We start from the raw sequence: 16,229 nt of genomic DNA, 5'->3' as shown, positions 1-16,229 counted from the left end.
GCCTGGTCTACAAAGTGAGTTCCAGGACAGCCAGAGCTACACAGAGAAACCCTGTCTCGAAAAACCAAAAAAAAAAAAAAAAAAAAAAAAAAAAAGAAACGCCCCCTACTTTGTAAACTCAGCATCAGGGGCTTTAAGTCCTTTGCCCGTGGAGAGATGCAAGATTTACTCATTTCGCTGAGCATTTGAAGGGTCAGTCTTGAGAATCTGAAAGGCTTTGCATCATGAACAGATCCCATCATGATGCACTGATTAGCAAAACCCCTTCACTCCTGTGGCTCACAGGATAAGCCCAAATGTCATACCCGAAATCTTTCTCTTATTCAAGTGCACTATAAATAGGCAAATTAATTTAGAAATCAAATCCTTATTATTGGTGCTCCCAGCCCTCTTGGGGCGTTTCCTCCCTGTCTGTCCTCTCATCCCCCTCCTGAGTCCTTTTGCACACACCTGTCTCTCACCTTGCTCATCACATGACACCCATAATACCTCTCCCACCCACCATTTAAGACCTCCAAACTGCTGGGGCTGGAGAGAAGGCTCGGTGGTTAAGAACACTGGTGGCTTGCTCTTCCAGAGGTCCTGAGTTCAATTCCTAACAACCTCATGGTTGCTCACAACCATCTGTAATGGAATCCGATGCCCTCTTCTGGTGTGTCTGAAGACAGCTACAGTGTACTCATATAAATGAAATAAATAAATCTTAAAAAAAAAAAAAGACCTCCAAACTGCCACCTCCATTAGACTAGCCTTGACCTCTTCTTTCTCCAGAGAGGACTAATCGTTTTCTCTGTGTGTATCTCAATGTGTGTCTGTCTCCATCTCTCTCAGGATATTTTCACCCTAGTTCTATTTTCTTTTTGCTTTCTGTGAGATTTGGCCTTGGCAGGAGTCTGTAAGTATTTCGGGGACTGGGCAGATCCTGCATATCCATATCTCTCAGTCCAGTGCCAGATGTGCAGACAGTGGGTACTTAACCCAGGTTGCCACGCGGAATGTTTGTTGAAGACCAGCGCCAAGACACACCAATGAGGGGAATGGGAATTTGCTTACCTTGCACTTTCCGGTGCGGGTTTTCAATTTGCCCACAATCCCCAGAACCTAGAAACCATCTTCTTTGCCCTCTCTCTGAGATTAAAATCATTTCTTCACCCTATATCCACTAGTCATGAATTACACTGCAAGATCAGCCTCTTTTTAAACCGCCCCTTCTCAAGGCGGGGCCCAGAACACTGTTCTAATTCCTAGCAAGCTAGGCTGGGGCTGTAGCTCTGCTTGTAAAGTGCTTGCTTAGCATGTGTGGAGTTGTGGAGTTTAATCCCCAGCACTGCGCAAAACTGGCATGGTGGCACGTGCCTGCAATGCTGTTCCAGCACTCTGGAGGAGGAGGCTGGAGGGTCAGATGTTCAAGGTCATTCTCAGCCACACAGCCAGTCTGAGACCAGCCTGGGCTGCATGAGAGTATGTTTCAAGTTAGAGAAAAGAAAAGAAACCAAAAACCAAAAACCAAACCAACCAACCAACCAACCAACCAACTAAAAAACCAAGCTGGAAACGTAGCTCACTGGTAAAGCAGCAAACGTGAGCGAGGACATGAACACACTGATGTGGAAAACCCAGCAAGAGGGTTGAACAGTGTAGCCTCAGCAGCCAGCCTCTCCTAGATTTGGGGCTTTGGGTTGGGCTTTGTCTGAGAGCCAGAGCACACATTCTAGGGACCCCTCCTAGTTCTATTTCTTTGTGATGCTGCCAGTACTGGGAGGCTTACAGCCACGGGAATCCTTTCAAACACTGGCAGGAGGCAGGCAGAAGGGCCTTCAGGACAGACTTGCTACAGGTTGTTGAATCTAGCAGGAAGTCCTTCCTCCTGGCGCCAAGCTTGCCTTCTTCAGTGATGTCCCCTCCGGTCTCAGCTCCCTGGCCCTGAGGCTGTCCCTCTGGCCTGGTCTCACAACCAAGCTGTGGTCGAGTAACCCATCTGCCGTCAGCCATACTGTGTACTCTGCCCTTCCCCTCCACGTCAGCCAGTGGGGCTAGAACGCAAAGGCCCGACCTGAGGAGCTGGCTTGGAGGATAGCAGGCTCCGAACAGAGCCAGCAGGAAAGGACACAGGGCGGGATGGATCCATGAACCTGGTTGCAGATGTTTGAAAAGTAAGGAGTATGCTGAAAGGAGACAAGTTTGTGGAACCGACAGAGAACACAGACGATCACAGTGAATTTCACTGTGTATGAGCCAGGGGCACGGGTAGCCAGAGAAAATGTTCTCAGAGGCAGGTTTCTCCTAGCTTGTGGGTCTTGGGGGTTTAATTCAGACCGCAGCCTTGGCAGCTGGTTATCTGAACCCGCTGAGCCATCTTGCAAAGCTCCAGATTTTAGACAAAGTCTCATGTTTATTATATTGAAAAGAGACAACTTGTGCTGTGTGTGGTGGCACGTGCCTGTGATCTCAGCACCGCAGAGTCTGAAGCAGGAAGATCAACACATGTTCGAGGCCCACCTTAGCAACTCAGTAAATAGTGGGCCGATACCACAGGGCTACCGTGCAAGACTGTTTAAAAAAAAAAAAAATCCCTCAAACATTCAAAAGAGAAAAAGAAAATCTGATCCATGACCAAGAAGGCCACCATCAAGAAAAGGGCTAAGAAAAACAGTACCTTCATTTCTCTCTCTCTCTCTCTCTCTCTCTCTCTCTCTCTCTCTCTCCTTTTGCACCTGTGTGGTGGCCAGAGGACAACTTGGGTTTGATCTCCTTTTACCATGTGGTGGCTGGGGTTCGAACTCAGGTCTTCAGGCTTGGTGGTAGGACCTGCTGCTGAGCCCACACTTTTATTTCTCAAGTAAGGCTCTTGCTTTGTAGCATAAGCTGGCTTGAAACCCACAATTCTCCTGCCTCAGCCTCCTGAGTATTGGGACTACAGGCCTGCACCACACCTGTCCACTTGTAATCTTAATTTTAATCACGATGAAGAAAGTGGGAGAAAAAGAAAAGCCAATTAAGGAAAAAGAGCCAGAGATGAGAAGAGGACACAGAAGCCGGGTCGGAGGAACAGTGAACCCCAGCGGACCTCAGGGCAGGACTTCTTCCCAGACATTCCCTCTCCACTGTGCCTTTACGTAATGAGAACAGGCTAATGCTGGGGAGTCAGAAAAATATCACTCAAGATCCAACTAAAGATAAGTAACAGCAAAGATGTATCTAGTCCCTCGGCAAGCTACTGACGTTGCATAGCAACAACTGCCTGGTTTTATTTCTGTCACAGGATTGCCATAAGGAAGCTTTGAAATTAAGTTTCTTTTCTTTCTTTTTCTTCTTCTTTTTTTTCTTTTTAAACAAACACGGTAGCATACCTCATTGTACAAGTCACCCTGTAAAATTAGTCAGGGGGCCTCAAAAGGAGAGAGAGCTAAGGTTAGAGCAGGGGAGGGAGAAAGGTTTTAGTGACCTCTCCAGTCTGCTCTCCAGCAATGATGGCGGTAACCACATCAGGTGGGTCTGACTCCTTTTCTTCAGATGGAGAAACATCAGGATCCCTCAGCCAAGGACACCCAGGCAATGTAGGTAGAGTTAGGACTGGAACCATCCCCACCCCTCCCCACTGCCATCTTCGTCTGGCCTGAAATCCAGTGGCACCTCAGACATCTTCCATACCATAGCAAGATGTGGACCTGCCCTGGACAGGGGCAACAACTCCCACCCCTTCTGAGATGTCAGGAAGTCTTAGCTGGACATGGTCGCACATGCCTGGAATCCCAGCACCGGAGCGTCTGGGGCAGGAGGATCACCTTAAGTCTGAGGTCAGCCTGGGCTACAAAGTCAAGATTAAATTAAAGGGTGTTGGGGTGGGGAGACGGTTCAGCCAGTAAAGTATGTCTATGACAGGCTAGTTGTTCTTTTTTTAAGTGTGTGTGTGTGTGTATGTGTGTTGTACATGTTTAATGTGTGCACAGGCCCACATCCATATGTATACTTGCCTGCAGAAGCTACAGCTTGGCATCTTGTCTTCCCCTATGTCTCTCACCCTTACTTTGAAAAGTATTTATTATTATTATTATTATTATTATTATTATTATTTTGGTTTTTCGAGACAGGGTTTCTCTGTATAGCCCTGGCTATCCTGGAACTCACTCTGTAGACCAGGCTGGCCTCGAACTCAGAAAACTGCCTGCTTCTATCTCCCAAGTGCTGGGATTAAAGGCATGTGCCACCACTGCCTGGCTTATTTTTTTATTATTATTATTTTTAATTATATGTGTGCTTGTATGTCTGTGTGTAGGGTTGTGCACACAGGTGCCCATGGAGGTCAGAGGCACTGAATGTCCCTGGAGTTGGAGTTATAGGTGGTCATAAGCTGCCCACCTTGGGTGCTTGGAACTGAACTCAGGTAATTTGGAGGTACTCTTAACTGGTGAGCCATTGCTCTAGCCTGTCCCACTTATTTTTTGAGACAGGATTTCTCCGTAAACCTGGAAGTCATGTCACCAATTCATCTAGATTGCCTGGCCACAAAGCTCCAGGAATCCTCCAGTCTCCATCTCTACAGCACGCATGGGGTGTGGGGAGGGAGAGGGGGTGTTACAGGCATGCCAGCATTTATGTGGGTGCTGGGGGTGTCAGCTCAGGTCCTTACGGGCAGCAAGGGCTTTACTCACCCAGTCATCTTCTACCTCCTAGGACACCTGGAGGGTTTGGTCGCCATTCTGATCCTATGGGCTGGTTGCTTCGTGGCACAGATTTACGTGGGAAAATGTGCACTGAGAAACAGTTTACTTCAAGGAACTAACTCAGGAGTCTGTGGGAGCCCAGTAGCTCTTCACAGCTCTTCTATTTTGACCTCCTGGGAGCAAAGCTCCTTCCATACTTTCTGGTACTGAGAGTTACAGACGGAGAATAAGGAGCTAATCAAGAAATAAGAGTTCCTGGGCTTCGGTGCAGCTCGGGGGAAGATCATTGGTCAAGCTTTTGTGAAGCCCGGGGTTGGATCTCCAAAGCTTGGAGCAGCTGCATAGTTATTGAAAAGATCCGTATGAATCAGGACATTGGCGGGTATTTCTAGTATTCTTCTGCCCATGTCTTAGAGATCGGTTATAGAATTCACCTCTAACTGCACATGCTCCGTGCTTGTTATAGGTCAGATCACGAGGACTGGGCATCTGTCACGTGTTGGTCCTCGAGGTGGGCCCCAGGCATAGAGAACTGATCGCTCATAACTACTAATCAAGAAACATTAGCCGGGGCTGGTGGCACTTGCTTGTAATCCCAACACTAGAGACTCTGGGGCAGGAGGGTCACCATAAATTTGAGGTCAGCCTAGGCTACATAGTCAAGAAATTAAATTAAATTAAAGGGGTGTGGGTTGGCCGTGGAGAGATGGCTTGGTTAGTAAAATAGCAGCAGCCACACCAGCAGGAGAACCTGAGTTCAGACCACCAGCACCCATTTAAAAGACATGCATGGTGACAGGCGTGCCACTGTGACCCCAGTGCTGGGGTGGCGGCAGAGACAGATAATCACAGAAGCCATTGCCTGGCCAGTCTAGCCAAATTAATTAGCTCCAGGTCCATGAGAGGCCTTGTCTCAGAGAACAACACAACGGGAAGTGGAGATGGCTCAGTGGGTAAAGGACTGACAGACAGGAGTTTAAGTTGTCCAAATGCATGTAAAATCTGGGCAGGTATGGGGGGATCCCTTTAGTCCCAGCCCTCAAGAAGCCCTCCTGGACAGCTGGACCACTGAGAAGCGGTGAGCCCTGGCTCTCTTTCAATAGTGTGCTGGGGGATCGAGAAAGACACTCTAGTGTTAACTTTGACACTCTACATATACAGAAAGACAGACAGACAGACAGACGGAACACACATACACTCATACCTACAAACATACACTTTAATTCATACTGCATATATGAAACAAACAGACTAATAAAACAACAAACCAGCTGCCTTAGTCAGGGTTTCTATTCCTGCACAAGCATCATTACCAAGAAACAAGTTGGGGAGGAAAGGGTTTATTTAGCTTACACTTTGCTGTTCATTACCAAAGGAAGTCAGGATGGGAACTCAAAACAGGTCAGGAAGCAGGAGCTGATGCAGAGGCCATGGAGAGATGTTTCTTGCTGGCTTGCTTCCCCTGGCTTGCTCATCTTGATTTCTTATAGAACCCAGGACCACCAGCCTAGGGATGGCACCACCCACAATGGGCCCTCCCACCCTTGATCACTAGTTGAGACAATGCCTTACAGCTGGATCTTGTGGAGGCATTTCCTCAAGGGAGGCTCCTTTCTCTGTGATAACTCCAGCTTGTGTCAAGTTGACAAACAAAACCAGCCAGTACACCAGCTTTAAAAAAAAAAAGGTGGGGATTGTTGTTGGGAGACATGTGGTATTGACATCTGGTCTCTGCATGCACACAAGTATGCATATCCACCCATACAGGTGCGCAAATACATATGACATGCACATACATTCCTCTACATACATACATTCCCAAGTCCTCCAGTTTAAATATTGAGACAAATACAGACATACACAAAGCATCGATACGGTTTAAGTGGTGACCATCGGCTTTGTACGGGAGCACAAAAGCAAGTTGTTAGCATTGTTATGAAGAGAACCCACTTGATTGTAGTACTGTGGGCAAATAGAAGGACAGCATAGGACCCAGAATCAGGGCATATGAGGAGGTCAGTGAGTCTAGAGGCTAGGTCGATGGAGACAGGGACAGTATATGAAGGTGTGGTCTGTGTGTTGGAACAGGTTCCAAGTTTAAAGATTAGGAGCCGCAGTCCTCCAGATAATCGGGAGCTGTTGACAGATTTATAAGCAGGGGAGTAACTTGCAAAGATTTAACTTGTAAAGATTTGTGCTTTAAGGAGTTATATATGGCTACAATTAGGAAGCAGATGCAGCTGGGTGAGATTCAATTCAGAAGGATCAGGAAAACAAATCTGAAGGGATTTTTCCTTCCCAGAGGTCTCTTAAAAATACTTAGCGTGCAGCTGAGAGCACTGGGCTACCTCTATGGCGAGCTGTCTCCTTTTCCTCCGCAGACCTACAGTCTGGCCTCAGGAAGCTGCCCTTCTAGAAATTTCCCATCGAGATGCCCTTACTTTCTGTTTCTTGTTAAGTTTATCCCAAAGTAGGGCACCCACAGCAGGGTCAGAGGACAGGAAGAGAGAGGACAGGAAGTCTGCCATCGACCCCTTCCGACTGGGCCTCAGGTTTCCAGCAGCTCTATGTGAGCTCACTGCTAGGAGGTTCCTCTTCTTACTCATTATTAATTTCTCATTCTTAAACTTGACGAGTAAAAATTGCCTGTAATTGGAAGTATACCATGTTGTTTTGAAGTGTGTGTGCATTGCATAAATCACAGTTGATACCTCACACCTTCATTCTGTGGTGGGACTAGGTGACCCCGTTTCCATAGCTACAACTTATTCTGGGGTCCAACTCTCTTTCCTTCCTGTTAAATCAGACACAATTCCCTACAGATGGGGGGATATACCACCATCCTTATCCATCCCCTTCACCGGCTCCGATCCATGTGATAACCCTATTAATTAAGTTCCTCCGAATGTGCCACCTGCTTCTTGCTAGGACTTTGACCCAGCGCAGAGACAACGGACCATGCACTAAGACTGGAATGGTAAAGATGAAAGGGAGGACACGGTTCGGAGATATGTTCGAGAGATAGAACAGAGAGTGCTGTGCCTGAGGGGGCGAGGGAGAGGGAGAAGAGGAAGAGACGAGGTTGGCTCATTGCCTTTTGGCTCCAGTGGGTTTGTGGTAGCATCACTAGCCAGTCACGGAATGCATCAGGAAGAAGCGCTATCAAGGAGGAATCAGACGCTAAACTGTGATGTTGCTTTTCAATTTGTTAGAGTGAACTCACCGTGGAAACAAAATTGCGAGCAGGTCTGTGAAGGAAGTTCTAGATTAAGTGAGTTGGCACGGAAAGACACACCCTTGTGCGGGTAGCGCCAATCCATGGGCAGGGGTCTTGGGCTTTAATAAACAGGCTGAGCAACCCCACTCATCTCTGCTTCCGGGTCGCTGATGCGATGTGACACACTGCTTCACGGTCCTGCTGCCTTCCTCGCCATGAGATAGCTTCAAACTGCCAGCCGAAATAAACCTGGTTTTGTTTTTCTCTAATTTATTTAAAAGTATTTTTAAATGTGTGTGGTGTGTGTGTGTGTGTGTGTGTGTGTGCATGTGTGTGTGTGTGTGTGTGTGTGTGTGTGTGAGAGAGAGAGAGAGAGAGAGAGAGAGAGAGAGAGAGAGAGAGAGAGAGAGAGAGCGCTCTTAGAGTCCAGGAGAGGGCGTTGGATGCCGGGTGCTGGAGTTATGGATGCTGTGACCTGCCCCATACCATAGATAGCAGGTAACTGAACTCCAGCTCTGCAAGAGCAGCGTTCACTACTCAGCGACCTAGCCTTAGCTGTGGAGCCACCTCTTCAACTCCCAGCCCTTCCTTTCTTAAATTGTATTTAAGTTGCTTAGTTTTTGTGACTGATACACATACTTTGGGACATAATAAATTCAAAGTACCTGTGGGGTACCAGGTGCAGAGATGCGGGGTGTGTGCCCACCTAGTGAACTGAAAAATATGCACAGCTGAAATATTCTTTTTAAAAAATTCTTTTTAATTTTTGACATCATAATATCATGGCAACATGTCTCCTTTCCCTTTCCTTTCTCCAAACGCTCCCACATCCCCTCTGTCTCTCCTGTAGATTGATAGCCTTTTTTTTTTTTTTTTTTTTTTTTTTGGTTAATTGCTATTGCATGAATATATGTATATATTCCTGAATATAACCTGTTCACTCCCTACAGTGCTACCTAAGTGTATATTTTCAGGGCTGACGGGCACCGACAGCCAGCTGGTGTGTGCTCCTTCCTGGGGAGGGACGGCTCTCTGGCTCCCAGCTCGCCTTCCTTGCCTGCAGTTCTTTGGGCAGGGTTGAAGCCTATGGGCTTTTCTCTGTCCACCTTGGCACGTCCGTTGTTGGCCCTGTTCAGCTCACATCTCCGAGGGCATGCTGGTGAGACTTTATGTGAGCAGCTTCTGACAGGAGGTACAGTCTCGGGCACTGAAACTCCCTGATGGTCTAGATCTTAGTCTTTCTGCCCCTCTTCCATAGTGTTCCCCAGCTGATGTGGAGATGTTGGGTAACGGAGCGCGTGGCAAGTATGTTCAAAACTCAATCTCGAGCACTGGAAAACAAACTAACAAACGGATGAATAAAAAAGAAAGAAATCTTGAAAGATAGGCTTAAGCTTAGCATAATAGTACACACCTTTAATCCCAGCACTTGGGAGACAAAGATGGGAAACTCTACTTGAGTTTAAGACCACCCTGTCTACAGAGTGAGTTTCAGAGCAGCCAAGAATACACAGAGCGACCCTGTCTCAAAACCAAACAACTCCTCCCACCAGACAAAAAAAATCAAAACCATTTTTTCCCACTGCTGTCTAGAATCTGCCTTTACCTCCTCAGCCCTTTCCCCAAGATTCTCTTTGAATATGGACACACACTCAAGTAGAGAAATAGAGGGTATCTGATATCTTTATTGCAACTTTGTAACAATGGGGTTAGACAGCAAGAAACACCTGGGGCTTACTGATCTCAAAGGGCCCACGTCTGTCTCTCCAACTCTTCACCAGCATGAAACAGGGTCCCTACAATTAATCCTCCTGAACTACACAGGAGCCTTAAAGTAATCAAGGCTTCTCTTTTGTTTTTGAGATAGGTCTTGCTATGCATCCAGGCTGACCTGAAATAGCTCAGGCTGCCCTCAAACTCTTCATCCTCTGATCTCAGTCTCTCAAGTGCTGGGACACAGTTATGGACCACTTCATCCTAGTGTCTGCTCTTAGTGTTGTGCTGATGCTAATGAGAGGATTTATAATCCAGATTGAGAGGACTTAGAGATTTAGAGGCGAGTCCTTTGGGGAGTTAATGTGGGACCCCCATGATTCTTTATAAAAGAAGAAATGAGACCCTATAGAGTTGTGCTTATGTGTGCTCCTAACACGTATTGGGTGGCTCCTAACACAGGTGGGCCGGCTGGGCTTCTCAGAGGCTGCATTGTGCTGTTCACCTTTTCCTTCCTATGAGCAAAAGACTTTTTGTTTCATTAAAAGCATCCTGCCTTAGGTATTTTACATATAATAATGAAAAGAGGAGTGAGCATAGCCAAGCAGGAAAATAGCATTAGTTGCCAGTCAGTCAAGTGCCTTAGCTAAGCCCTTGCTACCTATTCCATGGTCATTCCCAAGATCTGTGCAGTCCTTGGCTGTCCGTATCCAATCGGAGGACCAATCCTGCTCAGCTTCTGAGATACAAACTGAGCTGATACTGGACACATGCAGACTGGTATGATGGTAGATTAGGAACCTAGTGTCCATTCTTCTGATTCAGAGAGCATAGTGTCTGGGGCTGTCCCAGGCTCTGTACTGCTCAACCGATATGCACTGATATACAGCAGCGAGTGTAGACATTAATTTTGCTTCTGAAACCTCCATTCTCATTTCTGACATAGCCTGAGCTAAAAAAAAAATCCCTCAACGATGATGCAAATAAATTGTTACTTTCTTGACCTGACAGATAAGGTATACTCAAAACAGTAAAAGAAGAGGTGTCTTCTGGGGTCTGATAGGAATTACTAAGGTAATTCCTGGGCCGTTCTCAGGAGACCAAGCCACCTTCATAGAATGAGTTCTATGGTCTAGATGTTATTGTCTGAGGGTAGAGTCAAAGTTTACCAGAAGCTACTCCATCCCTTTGGCGGATTTTCTTCATTCCTACAGTCTTTAGTTTGACCACAGGCTTTTTTCTACAGTTCATTTAGCCGTCAGATGTTTGGTGATTTTGGTTGCTAATTATATTAATAAATCCAAAGCATTCTTTATTCCCCACCACCTACAGATTATGCTTCAATAAATGTTAAAAAGGAAGAAGTATCTTCTTGAATACATTGCTAAATATGAGTCCCCAAGAGAGAACTCACTTGGACTGGAGAGGCCCTAGTGAGGCACAGCACCCCAGCATATCCTTTAAGGTCAGCCCTGCTCCTTTAACTCTCCATTCAGCTATTTTTCTCAAGGTAAAGAGAGATGTATCAGGTCAGTGCACTGGTCGGTGCAAGGAGTAGTTACAACTTGCTTGTACAACTTTAAACAGGTTACTAAATCCGTTTGGATTTTATTTCTTTACCAGTGATGTCACCTCCCCTTGGGGCCAGCATAGAATGTCAAGGGAAAAGATGTCGGTTTGTCTCCCTATTCGATGTGATATCATCTGAACCTCCTCCAGCTTCAGTCCTAAACTCAGTGTATGTTAACTCTTAAATATCTCACACAATACTATGCATGTGTTGTGACTGTGCCAGGTCAGAGACATGGATGGACACATTTTTGTCTTTCTACAATGTCAGAATTTATTAAATAACGATAAATTTGTAAGGGGCATTGGTTTTGTTGTCTGCAATTTGCCAAATAGTTGAGATTTCCCTAGTTAGTTGGCTGAGGCAAACACAGATTCCATTATTATGATTGTAACTGTATATTAACCCTTGGATCACAGTGTCAAAGGGAAAGTATTGGCTCAGGACCCTCAAGACCAAGTTCTCAGAGTAAAGGAGATTTATTTGCCCCAGAGGGACAGAGGGCAGGGAAAGGGACAATGACAGGAGATAGAGGATGAGGGAGAAGGGGAAAGAAACAAGGGAGAAGGGAAGAGAAAAAGAATAAGGGGCAGGCAAAAGGGGTATTTGTCTGGGGTCAGTGGGGGTGGGGTGAGGTGGGTGTGGGGCAGGAACAATGACAAAGGACTGCCTCTGGATAGAGAGGAGGCAGACACCGCCCATAGAAAAACAGCGGGTTATAAAGGTAAAATGAGAAACCCTGTTAGGATGAGTGTTTAATTCTAACTGGGCATGTTGATTAGGTGAGCCAAAGGGGGCTTTTGATTGGTGGACTTCAATACTTTGATAGCTGGACCTTGGTATTCAGCCTGAGGTGGAGAAAGTGGCCAAATAAGGCAATAGACTTTGGGGCTAGCTTTAGGAATATTATCTAATTTTTTTTTTCTTTTTAGCAAGGCACAGGGAACTGGGGAGAAGGGCAAGGCCTGACAGAGCCATGCTCAAGTGGGCTAGTGTTCCTTCACATTGCATATCATGGAGTAACTATAAACATATAGATTACAGAATGGTTACAAGGGTTTAAAGGGTTTGAAGCAGGGTTCAAGGAGTTCCCAAGACTCATAACTGGAGGAAATCAGGAAGTTGACAGGGTATCTGGGAGGATATTAGATAACGGACCTTGCTACAGGTCTGACACAACGTTGGAATCAAGCTACAGGGGTGGAGTTGAGCTTGTGTGAAGGCTGAGCCCAGTGTTTGAGCCAAGCTGGGCAAATGAGGGTTGTGAGATTGCAAAGACTGTAGAGGTGAAGGACAAGACTGGGCTGGGCAGATGGATGGACGGATAGATGGGTGGGTCAATAGGTGGGTGGATGGGTGAGTTGATGGGTGGATAGATGGGTGGATGGATGGGTGGATGAATGGGTGGATGGGTGGGCAGATGGATGGATGGATGGATGAATGGGTAGATGGATGAGCAGATGGATGGGTGGATGGATGGATGGATGAATGGGTAGATGGATGAGCAGATGGATGGNATGGGTAGATGGATGAGCAGATGGATGGGTGGATGGATGGATGGATGAATGGGTAGATGGATGAGCAGATGGATGGGTGGATGGATGGATGGATGGATGGGTGGATGGATGGGTAGATAGATGGGCAGATGGATGAGCAGATGGATGAGTGGATGGATGGGCTGATGGATGAGCAGATGGATGGGTGGATGGATGGGTAGATGAATGGGTGGATGGATGGGTGGATGAATGGGTGGATGGATGGGTGAGTCAATGGGTGGATGAATGGGTGGACGGATGGATGAATGGATAAATGGGTGGATGGATGGATAGATGAATGAGCATATGGATGAGTGGATGGATGGGTGGCCAGTCCAGATGGACAAACAAGCAAATACGTAGACAGTAATTCAATGTAGTCTGAATCAGCAGTAGGAACCAAGCCAAGTTGAGGTCCTTAGGACAGTTGGGAGTTCTCTGCCTGTAGGTCCCTTGACACACACACTATGTCAGATGATATATCCACTGGGGCCATCACCATCGCAGGGTTAGGTAGGTGTCTTCTCTTTGGGGTCCAGGCAAGAATATTGTGTCCTTTCAGTATGAAAATGTCTTTGGTAAGTTCTCAGACCTGTTTTTCCTTGTATGATTTTAACAGCCTATGTACTCATTTGGTCCCAAATGACTCTGATAGATTTATAGTGTGGCACCTTTTTACTTTTTGGATAAGTTATTCATCATCCTGTGTGTCATGGGGACTCTTGACAGGCGGCGCTAAACATACACTTAAGAGTGCAGGGTCACCCTGCCTCTGTGTTTGTGCTCAAAATGGAGTTCAAAGCTGTTTGTAAAATGGAGTCTTTGAGAGGAAGGCACACCCTGAAAAACCTGCTTTATACAATATGGAATTATCTATCTATCTATCTATCTATCTATCCATCTATCTATCTATCATCTATCCATCCATCTATCTATGTCTCTATATCTCTATGTCTCTATCTATGTCTCTATCTATCTATCTATCTATCTATCTATCTATCTATCTATCTATCTACCTGTGTCTGTCTATCTATCTATCTCTACAATATAAGATAAGATATAGGTATAGGTATAGGTATAGGTATAGGTATAGGTATAGGTATAGATATAGATATAGATATAGATATAGATATACCATTTCTTTGTGCAGGTCTCATAATATAGCCCAGGCTAGTCTCAAATTCACGCAGTCGTTCTGCCTCAGCCTCTTGAGAGCTGGGATTTAGAGGCGTGTGCCACTGAACTTGGCTCTTTCTATCATTTTTCCCCCTGATGAGGAAGAGAGCTTAAAAAGCTCTGAAGTGCATCTCACATTTTCATAGATGTAAAACCAAGATCCACATAGGTCTGTCTTAGTCAGGGTTTCTATTACTGCACAAAACATCATGACCAAGAAGCAAGTTGGAGGAAAGGGTTTATTCAGCTTACACCATGTTGTTTATATCACCAAAGGAAGTCAGGACTGGAACTCAGCAGGTCAGGAAGCAGGAGCTGATGCAGAGGCCATGGAGGGATGTTCTCTACTGGCTTGCTTCCCCTGGCTTGCTCAGCCTACTCTCTTATAGAACCCAAGACTACCAGCCCAGATATGGCACCACCTACAAGGGGACCTCCCCCTTGATCACTAATTGAGAAAATGCCTTACAGCTGGATCTCATGGAGGCATTTCCCCAACTGAAGCTCCTTTCTCTGTGTTAACTCCAGCTTGTGTCAAGTTGACACAAAACTAGCCAGCACAGAGGTGCCTTTGTAGTTAGGTGTTTGTGTCTATAAGAGACGCTCTAACCTCCCGTTCTCTGCATTTTTGGTTCATTGTCTCTGGATCTCGGTCTTTGTAACTTGGCCTTATCCTGACACCAGCTGAGAGGTTTAGTAATCACCCTGGATGCTGCTTTGAACCCTCTGACTTCACTCATCTGCCTCTCCTGCCACACTACAGTTCTCTCTCTCTGTTCACTTCTGGTTCCTCAGTCCTAACCCTAAAGTACACAGTGGCCACCATTTCACTGACGGCTGTGTGTGTTAGTATATTGAATATATTAACACGCATAGCCATCATCTCTGCTTTGTTTAATCTTTCAACCCCGTGATATGGTTAAATCTGTAACTGAAATGATTACCAGTCTATAAAGCAAAACCTTTGCCATAGGATGGATTTAATTTGCATACCTCGCCTTTTCTCCCTCTTGTGTTTTATGTATGGAATATTAGCTTGTGTGAAACCTCAGCCCCTCGCTGTAGAGTGCAGATGTCTTTCTTGCTTGTGGTAACTTGATCCCTGAGGCAGGCAGCCTCATCCACTGTCTGATGATGATGGCACAAAGCACATACAAGCCAGTCAAAACATGGCTACCTTAAATTATTGTTTGTGTGACTGTCTCCCTAGAGGGCCAGCGTCGTGTCTCGCTCATTTTTGTGTGCTCTGGTATCTCATGCTGAAGTTCTCAAGATGTCCTTGGATATTTGTCAAAGTGAACCAAGGACTCTTTTTGTTCTTTTGCGTTTTTTTTTTTTTTTTTCTGAGACAGGCTTTCTTTGTAAAGTTATTTACATCTCATTTTGTTTTATTTGCATGAGTGTTTTGCCTAAATGTTATGTCTGTGTACCACTGTCTTGCCTGGTACCCACAGAGGCCAGATAAGGATGTGTCAGATCCACTAGAACTTCAGTTACAAATACCTGTGAGCTGTCTTGTGGGGACAGGGAATCCATCCCCCAGTCCTCTCCAGGGACAACACATGCTACTAATCCTGAGCCGGCTCTCTGGTCCCAAACTAGCCAACTCTTGATGCTAACTTGGATGTTAGATGGAAGCATTCTCTTCCCAATGGTGATAATTCTTATGCAAAGGCCCCCCCCCCGCAGTTTGAGAGGGGTCCCTCCATTTTATCCTGTTATACCTTGAGTAGCGCCACTTGAAAGTCCCCTACCTCACGATGTAATTTGAGTGCACCTGAAACACCCATCGAAGACGGATCCCTTCTCAGATAAACCCTATCTAACCCTTCTTTAGTCGAGGCTTGAAAACCGTCTTAGTTCTCAAGAGGTTTCTTTTGAAATCCATGTGTCTCCATGACAAGGCCGCAGCTTGTCTCGCCTTTGCTAACACGTCACAGCAGCAGAAAGAGCTACAGAGTAAGCAAATTCCTGGTGGGATGAAGCCATGTTTGGGGCTGTAGTGGAAGCATCGCTCCAGAGGTCTGCCTAACCTGGTGCTCTCAGCAGCGGCTGCTGCCAGCCTCCAGCGAGCATTGGCTCTGACTTCTCTCTCTGCCCTTGTACATTTCTCCAGTTCCTGCTGCAGCCTGGAAAATCAGCTTCGAAGGCGGCTGGGCCTTCCTCAGATACTGTGACAGCTGCTATCTCCTGCAGGTTCACTACCCAGCTAGGTGAGCTGGGGATGCTCGGGGTTTCCTTAGCTAGGCAGAAAGGGCAGGTCCTGGCGGCTCCCTCCCCATGATAAATATGGCTCTCTCTCTCTCTCTCTCTCTCTCTCTCTCTCTCTCTCTCTCTCTCTCTCTCTCTCTCTC

General features: G+C 46.2%; 1 pseudogene; it reads right to left on the bottom strand.

Moving 5' to 3' along the window:
* The window catches only part of LOC110316947, a 61,646-nt pseudogene that overhangs the window by 33,379 nt on the left and 12,038 nt on the right, over positions 1-16,229 (bottom strand).

Source organism: Mus pahari, chromosome 2 (genome assembly GCF_900095145.1).
Source record: "Mus pahari chromosome 2, PAHARI_EIJ_v1.1, whole genome shotgun sequence".
Taxonomy (NCBI): domain Eukaryota; kingdom Metazoa; phylum Chordata; class Mammalia; order Rodentia; family Muridae; genus Mus; species Mus pahari.
This window is presented reverse-complemented; position numbering and strand designations above follow the sequence as displayed.